General features: G+C 38.4%; 1 pseudogene; it reads left to right on the top strand.

The window, feature by feature from the left end:
- Nucleotides 1–512: 512 nt before the first annotated feature.
- On the top strand, nt 513–1,692 carry LOC118027207 (annotated as a pseudogene).
- The last annotated feature ends 8,644 nt before the right edge of the window (nt 1,693–10,336 follow it).

Here is a 10,336-nt window from a genome sequence, read left to right as displayed (position 1 = left end):
GACCACAATGCTCTGACACTAGAAATCATCCACAAGAAAAAATTTGGAAGGACCACAAATACATGGAGGTTAAACAACATGCTACTAAACAATGATTGGGTCAACCAGGAAATCAAAGAAGAAAATTTTAAGACTACATGGAAACAAATTAAAATGAAAGCACAACAGTCCAAAACCTTTGGGATATAGCAAAAGCAGTCCTAAGAGGGAAGTATATAACAATACAGGCCTACTTCAAGAAGCAAACGAAATGTCAAATAAACAACCTAACTTTATACCTAAAGAAGCTAGAAAAAGAACAACAAACAAAGCCTAAAGCCAGCAGAAGGAAAGAAATAATAAAGATTAGAGCAGAAATGAATGATACAGAAAATAAAAAAATAGAACATGTCAATAAAACCAGGAGCTAGTTCTTTGAAAAAAATAATATAATTGGTAAAACTCTCTTTTTTGCAATAGGTTTGCTGCCAGAACACAGGTGTCTTGAAATCCATTGCTAAACCTAAACCAAAATGGGAAAGGTAAAGACTCATTTTAACATCATCATCATTGGACACATAGATTCAGGAAAATCTATCACTACTGGTCATCTGATCTACAAATGTAGTAGGATCAACAAAAGAACTATTGAAAAATTTTAAAAACTATTGAAAAATTTGCTGATATGGGAAAAAGCTCCTTCAAGTATGCCTGAGTCTTGGATAAACTGAAAGCTGAACACGAACATGGAATCAACATTGATATCTCCCTGTGGAAATTTGAGAATAGCAAGTATGTGACCATTACTGATGCCCCAGGATACAGAGACTTCATCAAAAACATGATTACAGGCATATCTCAGGCTGACTGTTATGTGCTGATTGTTGCTGCTGGTGTTGGTAAATTTGAAGCAGGTATCTCCAAGAATGGGCAGGCTTGAGCATACCTTTCTGGCTTACACACTGGGTGTGAAAAAACTAATTGTTGGTGTTAACAAATGGATTCCTCTGAGCCACCCTACAGCCTGAAGAGATATAAGAAACCGTTAAGGAAATCAGCACCTACATTAAGAAAATTGGCTACAACCCTGACACAGTAGCATTTGTGCCAATTTCTGGTTGGAATGGTAACAACATGCTGAAGTCAAGTGCAAATATGCCTTGGTTCAAGGGATGGAAAATCACCTATAAAGATGTCAATGCCAGCGGAACCACACTGCTTGAAGCTCTGCATTGCATTCTGCCACCAGCTCATCCAACTGATAAGCCTTTGCATCTGCTCCTCCAGGACATCTACAAAAGTAGTGGTACTGGTACTGTCCCTCTGGGCCAAGTGGAGACTCGTGTTCTTAAACCCAGCATGGTGGTTACCTTTGCTCCAATGTTAACACCTGAAGCAAAGTCTGTTCAAATGCACCAGGAGGCATTGAGTGAGGCTTTTCCTGGGGACAATGTGGGTTTTGATGTCAATAACATATCTGTCAAAGATGTTCATTATAGCAATGTGGCTGGTGACAGCAAAAGTAACCCACCAACTGAAGCAGCTGGATTCATGGCTCAGGTGATTATCCTGAACCATCCAGGACAAATCAGTGCTGGATATGCACCTGTCCTGGCTTGTCACACAGCTCATATTGCTTGCAAGTTTGCTGAGCTGAAGGAGAAGATTGATCATCATTATGGAAAAAAGCTGGAAGATGGCCCCAAGAAATAGATGAATGCCTAGAAACATATAAACTACCAAAATTAAAACTGAGAGAAATAGAAAACTTGAACAGACCAATAACCAATAAAGAAATAGAATCAGCAATCAAAAAATTCCCAAAAAAACAGAAGTCCAGGGCCAGATAGCTTCACAGGAGATTCTACCAAACATTTAAAAAAGAGTTAATACCTATTCTTCTCAAACTATTCCAAAAAATAGAAAAGGAAGGAAAACTTCCAAATTCATTCTATGAGGCCATCATTACCCTGATACCAAAACCAGAGACTCCACTAAAAAAGAGAACTACAGGCCAATGTCTTTAATGAACTTGGAAGCAAAAATTCTCAACAAAATACTAGCAAAACAAATCCAACCATACATTAAAGAAATCATTCACCACAATCAAATGGGATTCATTCCTGGGTTGCAAAAGTGGTTCAACATTCAAAAATCAATCAACATGATATACCACATTAATAAAAGAAAGGATAAGAATGATATGATTTTTTCAATAGATGCAGAAAAAGCATTTGACAAAGTACAACATTCATTCATGATTAAAAAAAACCCTCAATAAAATAAGTTTAGAGGGAATACACCGCAACATAATAATGGCCATTTGTGAAAAATCCACAGCTAATATCCTCAATGGGGGGGTTGGGGAGAGGGCTTTCCCTCTACAGTCATGAACAAGACAGGTATATTCATTCTCACCACTTTTATTCAAAATAGCCTGGAAGTCCTAGCTATAGCAGTCAGACAATAAAAAGAAATAAAAGGCATCCAAGTTTTAAGGAAGAAATAAAATTTTCACTATTTGCAGATGACATGATATTATATATAGAAAGTCATAAAGACTCCACCAAAAAACTTCTAGAACTGATAAACAAATTCAGTAAAGTCACAGGATACAAAATCAATGTACAGAAATCTGTTGCATTTCTCTACAGCAATAATGCAGAAAGAGAAATTAAAGAATCAATCCCATTTATAATTACATCCAAAATAATAAGATACCTAAGAATGAACCTAACCAAAGAGGTGAAGGACCTTTACTCCAAAATCTATAACACACTGATGAAAGAAGTTGAAGATGACACAGAGAAATGGAAAGACATTTCATGCTCATGGATGGAAAGAACAAATATTGTTAAAATGTCTATACTGCCCAAAGCAATCTACACATTCAGTACAATCTCTATCAAAATATCACCAGCATTTTTCAGAGAGCTAAAACAAACAATCCTAAAATTGTATGGAACCACAAAGACCCTGAATAGCCAAACCAATCTTGAAAAAAAAAAAAGCAAAGCTGGAGGCATCACAATTCTAGACTTCAAGTTATATTACAAAGCTGCAGTGATCAAAACAGTATGTTACTGGTACAAAAATAAACATAGATCAATGGGACCGAATAGAAAACCCAGAAATAAACCCACAACTATATGGTCAATTAATCTTCAACAAAGCAGGAAAGAATACCTAATGGGAAAAATACAGTCTCTTCAACAAATGGTGTTAGGAAAACTGGACAGCAACCTGCAAAAGAATGAAAATGGACCACTTTCTTACACCAGACATGAAAATAAATTCAAAATGAATTAAAGACCTACATGTGAAACCTGAAACCATAAACATGATACAGGAGAACACAGGCAGTAAGTTCTTTGACATCAGCCATAGCAACTTCTTTCTGGATATTTCTCCTGAGGAAGGGAAATAAAAGCAAAAATAAACTATTAAGACTTCACTAAAATAAAAAGCTTCTGCACAGCAGAGGAAATAATCAACAAAACTAAAAGGTAACCTATGGAATTGGAGAAGCTTTTGCAAATGACATACCCAATAAAGGGTTAGTAGCCAAAATATATAAAGAACTTATAAAACTCAATATCCAAAAAAACCCAAATAATCCAATTCAAAAATGGTCAGAAGATATAAACAGACATTTCTCCAAAGAAGACATACAGATGGCCAACAGATGTATGAGAAGATGTTGATCATCTTCTAATCAGGGAAATGCAAGTCAAAATGCAAACACAAATGCAACTATCACGGAAATGCAAATCAAAACTACAATGAGATATCACCCCATACCTGTCAGAATGGCTAAAATAAAAAACACAAGACACAATAGGTGTTGGCAACGATGTGGAGAAAAAGAAATCCTCTTGTACTGTTAGTGGGAATGCATACTAGTGCAGCCACTCTGGAAAACAGTATAGAGGTTCCTCAAAAAGTTAAAAATAGAACTACACTATGATTCAGCAATTGCAGTACTAGGTATTTAGTCAGAGAATATAAAAACACTAATTCAAAGGGATAATGCACCTGATGTTTATTTAGAATCACCAAGATTTGGAAGTAGCCCAAGTGTCCATCAATTGATGAATGGATAAAAAAGAAGTGATCTACATACACACACACACACACACACACAAGCAGGAATAGTATTCAGCTATAAAAAAGAATGAAATCTTGCCATTTGCAATGACATGGATGGAGCTAGAAAGTATAAGGCTAAGTGAAATAAGCCATTCAGAGAAAGACCAATACCATAGGATTTCATTCCTGTGTGGAATGTAAGAAACAAAACAAATGAGCAAAAGGGAAAAAAAGAGAGAGAGATAAATCAAGAAACAGACTTTTAACTATAGAGAACAAACTGATGGTTATCAGAGGGGAGAGTGTGAGAGGATGAGTTAAATAGGTGATGGGGATTAAGGAGATACATGATACACTGGATGTAAGTTGGTCTTGTAGAATACTGGCATAGCCTTCTGAAGGCTGAACTGAGGCACTAGATGAGAGCAAACTCTCAGAAAGGATGGGCTTCTATCCTTCAGGATACAGAATATTTATTAAATCAGTCACGTTCAGGGGTGTTGTATCCCCTATAGGAAGGATACTTGGGTCTGGAAATCAAGAGGTGGAATTAAGCATGCTCCCACTTAATATCACCCTCAGTGACTTCCAGGGACTGTTGTGCTTTTCATCTATCTTAGGAGAGTTGGAGGTTCCAGGCTTCAGAGAGAGTAGACTCTTGCTAGACGATATAACAAGGGTCCTATTGAATAAAAGTTATAATGATCACAGGACACTCTGGACTCCTTGTGTTCAGGAACCAGCAGGCAGAGAAAGGTGTTACCATACTGGCAGGGAAATTGGCCCTTATCAGAGGGAGAAGCTGCGACTGTTTTACACGGTTGGGGCATAGAGGAACGCCCAAGGGTGCATTTGGGGTTTGGTCCTTTGTAAGTGGAAATAGACACTCCCAGGAAGCCTGGAAGGGGAAGAATATGCTTATCAAATTTTGAACTCTTCACAAATGAAGGTTTGGGTCATCCCATCAGATAAGCCCACATAATCTGCTTAGGTGCTCTCTCAGCATGTGGGACATTTAGAACAGATAGTGGAGTAGCAGGAGGTAAGCACCAGTTGTGCACCCAAGTCAATGCTCATAATGGTAAAGAGGAATATAGTTCATCCTAATCACCTCCCTACTCTGAATTTCCCATCTGAGAAAGCCCCACAGGAACCATGAAGGCACTGTTCCCAACTGTGTGGGGCAGTGGACCCACACAGTATCTGTGGTGAAATATGGTGACAATAAGCTCCACAGATCTTCAACCATAGAGGAATAATTGAATGAGGGGCAGAGCATCTGCCCTCTAAAATATATCACCATGTTTGTGCCATGGCCATGCCTCTCCCTGGCTATTCCCAGCTAATGACTGAGGGAAGCAGGAATCCCAAGGCCAACCCTGGAAGAAATGTGATTCTCTGACTTGCTTAAAGACTGACTCTCTGACAGACTGGCTGAATAACAGTCTTGGTTGCTTCCTTCCATACCACCTTGCCTCCTTGCCTCCCTCCGTCACTCCAGCACAGATTTGTCTTGAAATCTGATGGTTTTTCCCAGCCTTCCTCCATTCCCTCTCCATTCTCTCTCACAATGAGATTTATAAAATTCTTGCACATTTAATCCCATCTTGGTGTATTTTGTTTTTTTGTTTGTTTTTTTACTTTAATTTTATTATGTTATGTTAGTCACCATACATCATTAGTTTTTGATGTAGTGACCCACGTTTCATTGTTTTCATATAACACCTAGTGTTCCATGCAGTACATTCCCTCCTTAATACCCATCACCAGGCTAGCTCATCTCCCCACCCCTCTCCCCTCTAACACCCTCAGTTTGTTTCTCAGAGACCATAGTCTGTCATGGTTCATCTCTCCATCTGATTTCTCCCCCTTCATTTTTCCCTTCCTTCTCCTAATGTCCTCCATGCTATTCCTTATGTTCCACAAATAAGTGAAACCATATGATAATTGACTTTCTCTGCTTGACTTATTTCACTTAGCATAATCTCCTCCAGTCCCATCCATGTTGATGGAAAAGTTGGGTATTCATCCTTTCTGACGGCTGAGTAATATTCCATTGTATATATGGACCACATCTTCTTTTTTTTCTTTTTTTAAAGATTTTATTTATTTGACAGAAGGAAAGATAGTGAGAGCAGGAACACAAGCAGGGGGAGTGGGAGAGGGAGAAGGCTTCCTGCCGAGCAGGGAGCCAGATGTGGGGCTCGATCCCAAGACCCTGAGATCATGACCTGAGCCGAAGGCAGACGCCCAACAACTGAGCAACCCAGGTGCCCCTGGACCACATCTTCTTTATCCATTCATCTGTTGAAGGGCATCTGGGCTCTTTTCACAGTTTGGCTATTGTGGATATTGCTGCTATGAACATTGGGGTGCATATGGCCCTTCTTTTCACTACATCTGTGTCTTTGGGGTAAATACCCAGGAGTGCAATTGCTGGGTCATAGGGTAGCTCTATTTTTAATTTTGTGAGGCACCTCCACACTGTTTTCCAAAGTGGCTGTACCAACTTGCATTCCCACCAGCAGTGTAAGAGGGTTCCCCTTTCTCCACAACGTCTCCAGCATTTGTTGTTTCTTACCTTGTCAATTTTTGCCATTCTAACTGGTGTAAGGTGGTATCTCAATGTGGTTTTGATTTGAACTTCCCTGATGGCTAATGATGATGAACATTTTTTCATGTGTCTGTTAGCCATTTGTATGTCTGTTCATGTCTTCTGCCCACTTTTTGACTTGATTATTGTTTTTTGGGTGTTGAGTTTGAGAAGTTCTTTATAGATCTTGGATACCAGCCCTTTATCTGTAGTGTCATTTGCAAATATCTTCTCCCATTCTGTGGGTTGCCTCTCTGTTCTGTTGACTGTTTCCTTTGCTGTGCAGAAGGTTTTTATCTTGATGAAGTCCCAAAAGTTCATTTTTGCTTTTGTTTCACTTGCCTTTGGAGATGTGTCTTGAAAGAAGTTGCTGTGGCCGATGTTGAAGAGGTTACTGCCTATGTTCTCCTCTGGGATTTTGATGGATTCCTGTCTCACATTGGGGTCTTTCAACCATTTTGAGTTTATCTTTGTGTATGGTGTTAGAGAATGGTCAAATTTCATTCTTCTGTATATAGCTGTCCAATTTTCCCAGCACCATTTATTGAAGAGACTTTTTTTCCATTGTATATTTTTTCCTGCATTGTCAAAGATTATTTGACCATAGAGTTGAGGGTCCATATCTGGGCTCTCTATTCTGTTCAAGTGGTCTATATGTCTGTTTATGTGCCAGTACCATGCTGTCTTGGTGATCACAGCTTAGTAATATAGCTTAAAATCAAGCAAAGTGATGCCCCTAGCTTTTTTTTTTTTTTTTTTCAACATTTCCTTGGCGATTCAGGGTCTTTTCTGATTCCATACAAATTTTAGGATTGTTTGTTCCAGAACTTTGAAAAATGTCATTGGACTTTTGATCAGGATGGCATTGAAGATATAGATTGCTCTTGGCAGCATAGACTTTTTAACAATGTTTATTCTTCTGATCCCTGAGCATGGAATATTTTTCCATCTTTTTGTGTCTTTTTCAATTTCTTTCATGAGTTCCTAGAGTATAGATTTTTACTTCTTTGGTTGTTTATTCTGAGGTATCTTATGGATTTTGATGCTATTGTAAATGGAATCGATTCTCTAATTTCTCTTTCTACAGTTACATTGTTAGTGTATAAGAAAGCAATTAATTTCTGTGCATTGATTTTGTATCCTGCCACATTACAGAATTGCTGTATGAGTTCTAGTAATTTGGGGGTGGATCTTTTGGCTTTTCCACATAAAGTATCATGTCATCTGTGAAAGAGAGTTTGACTACTTCTTTGACAATTTGAACACCTTGTATTTCTTTTTGTTGTCTGATTGCTGTTGCTAGGACTTCTTGTACTATGTTGAACAATAGTGGTGACAGTGGGCATCCTTGATGTGTTCCCGGTCTTAAGAGAAAGGCCCTCATCTTTTCCCCATTGAGGATGATATTCACTGTGGGTTTTTCATAGATGGATTTTATGAACTTGAGGAATGGTCCCTCTGTCCCTACACTCTGAAGAGTTTTAATCAGGAAAGGATGCTATGCTGTATTTTGTCAAATGCTTTCTCTGCATCAATTGAGAGGACCATATGGTTCTTCTCTCTCCTCTTTTTAATGTGTTCTATCACACTGATTGATTTGCAAATGTTGAACCACCCTTGCTTGCATCCCGGGGATAAATCCCACTTGGTCGTGGTGGATGATCCTTTTAATGTATTGTTGGTTCCTATTAGCTAGGATTTTGTTGAGGATTTTGGAATCCATATTCATCAAGGTTATCAGTCTGAAATTCTCCTTTTTGATGGGGTCTTTGGCTGGTTTGGGGATTAAGGTAATGCTGGCCTCATAGAATGAGTCTAGAAGCTTTCCTTCTCTTTGTATTTTATGAAACAGCTTCAGGAGAATAGGTATTATGTCTTCTTTGAATGTTTGGTAGAATTCTTCAGGGACTCCATCAGGCCATGGATTCTTGTTTTTTGGGAGGTTTTTGATCACTCCTTCAATCTCATTACTGGTTATTGACCTATTCAGGTTGTCAATTTCTTCCTGTTTCAGTCTTGGTAGTATATAAGTTTCCAGGAAGGCATACATTTCTTCCAGGTTGCTTAATTTATTGGCATATAGTTGTTGATAATAATTTCTAATAATTGTTTATTTTTTCCTTGGTGTTAGTCGTGATCTCTCCCCTGTCATTCATAATTTTATTAATTTGGGTCCTCTCCCTTCTTTTGGATAAGTCTGGCCAGTGGTTTATTGATCTTATTAATTCTTTCAAAGAACGAGCTTCTAGTTTCTTTGATCTGCTCTACCTTATTTCTGGTTTCTAATTCCTTAATCTCTGCTCTAATCTTAATTATTTCTCTTCTAATGTGTGGCTTATGCATCGTTTGTTGTTTTATCTCCAGTTCTTTATGGTGTAAAGATAGTGGGTGAATTCGGGATTTTTTTTTTTTTTTCAGTGAGGCTTGGAAGACTATGTAGTTCCCCCTTAGGACCGCCTTTGCAGTATCCCATAGGTTTGGACTGATGTGTTTTCATTCTCATTGGTTTCCATGAATTGTTTAAGTTCTTTGATTTCCTGGTGGACTCAAACATTCTTGAGCAGAGTGGTCTTTAGCTTCCAAGTGTTTGAATCTCTTCCAAATTTTTTCTTGTGATTGAGTTCCAGTTTTAAAGCATTAAGGTTTGAGAATATGCAGGGAATAATCTGTCTTTTGGTATCAGTTGAGACCTGATTTGTGACCCAGTATGTGGTCTATTCTGGAGAAAGTTCCATGTGCGCTCAAGAATGAGTATTCTGTTGTTTTAGGGTGGAATGTTCTGTAAATATCTATGAGGTCCATCTGGTCCAGTGTCATTCAAAGCTCTTCTTTGTTGATTTTCTGCTTAGATGATCTGTCTATGGCTGAGAGTACAGTGTTGAGGTCTCCTACAATTAATGTATTGTTATCTATATGACTCTTTATCTTGGTTAACAGTTGGTTTTATGTAGTTGGCTGCTCCCATTTTGGGGGTGTAGATATTTACAATTGTTAGATCTTCTTGTTGGATAGACCCTTTAAGCATGATATAGTGTCCTTCTGTGTCTCTAACTATAGTCTTTAGCTTAAAATCTAATTTGTCTGATATAAGAATTGCTACCCCAGCTTTCTTTTGAGGTCCTCTGGCATGAAAGATGGATCTCCATCCCTTCACTTTCAGTCTGGGTGTATCTTTAGGTTCAAAATGAGTCTCTTGTAGAGAGCATATGCATGGGTCCTGTCTTTTTATCCAATCTGCAACCTTGTGCCGTTTTATGGGAGCTTTTATGCCATTCACGTTGAGAGTGATTATTGAAAGATATGAATTTATTGTCATCATGTTGCCTGTGAAGAACTTGTTTTTATAGATTGTCCTTCTAAATTTCTGTTCTATATCACTCTTGGGGTCTTTCTCCTTATATAGAACCCCCCTAAATATTTCTGGCAGGGCCAGGTTCTGCTGGTCTTGGAAGCTCTGCATCTCTCCATCCATTCTAAATGACAGCCTTGTCGGATAAAGTATTCTTGGCTGCATGTTGTTCTCATTTAGTACCATGAATATGTCTTACCAGGCCTTTCTGGCTTGCCGGGTCTCTGTGGATAGGTCTGATGTTATTCTGATGTTCCTCCCTCTGTACATAAGGAAGATGGTTTCCTTGGTTCTAAGATTTGCGAGTTTTACTATTACATGCCGGG

This window comes from Mirounga leonina, unplaced genomic scaffold (assembly GCF_011800145.1).
Source record: "Mirounga leonina isolate KUSES-001 unplaced genomic scaffold, KU_Mleo_1.0 Mir_366, whole genome shotgun sequence".
Taxonomy (NCBI): Eukaryota; Metazoa; Chordata; class Mammalia; order Carnivora; family Phocidae; genus Mirounga; species Mirounga leonina.
The sequence above is the reverse complement of the archived record's forward strand: the minus strand, read 5'-3'. Positions and strand labels throughout refer to the sequence as shown.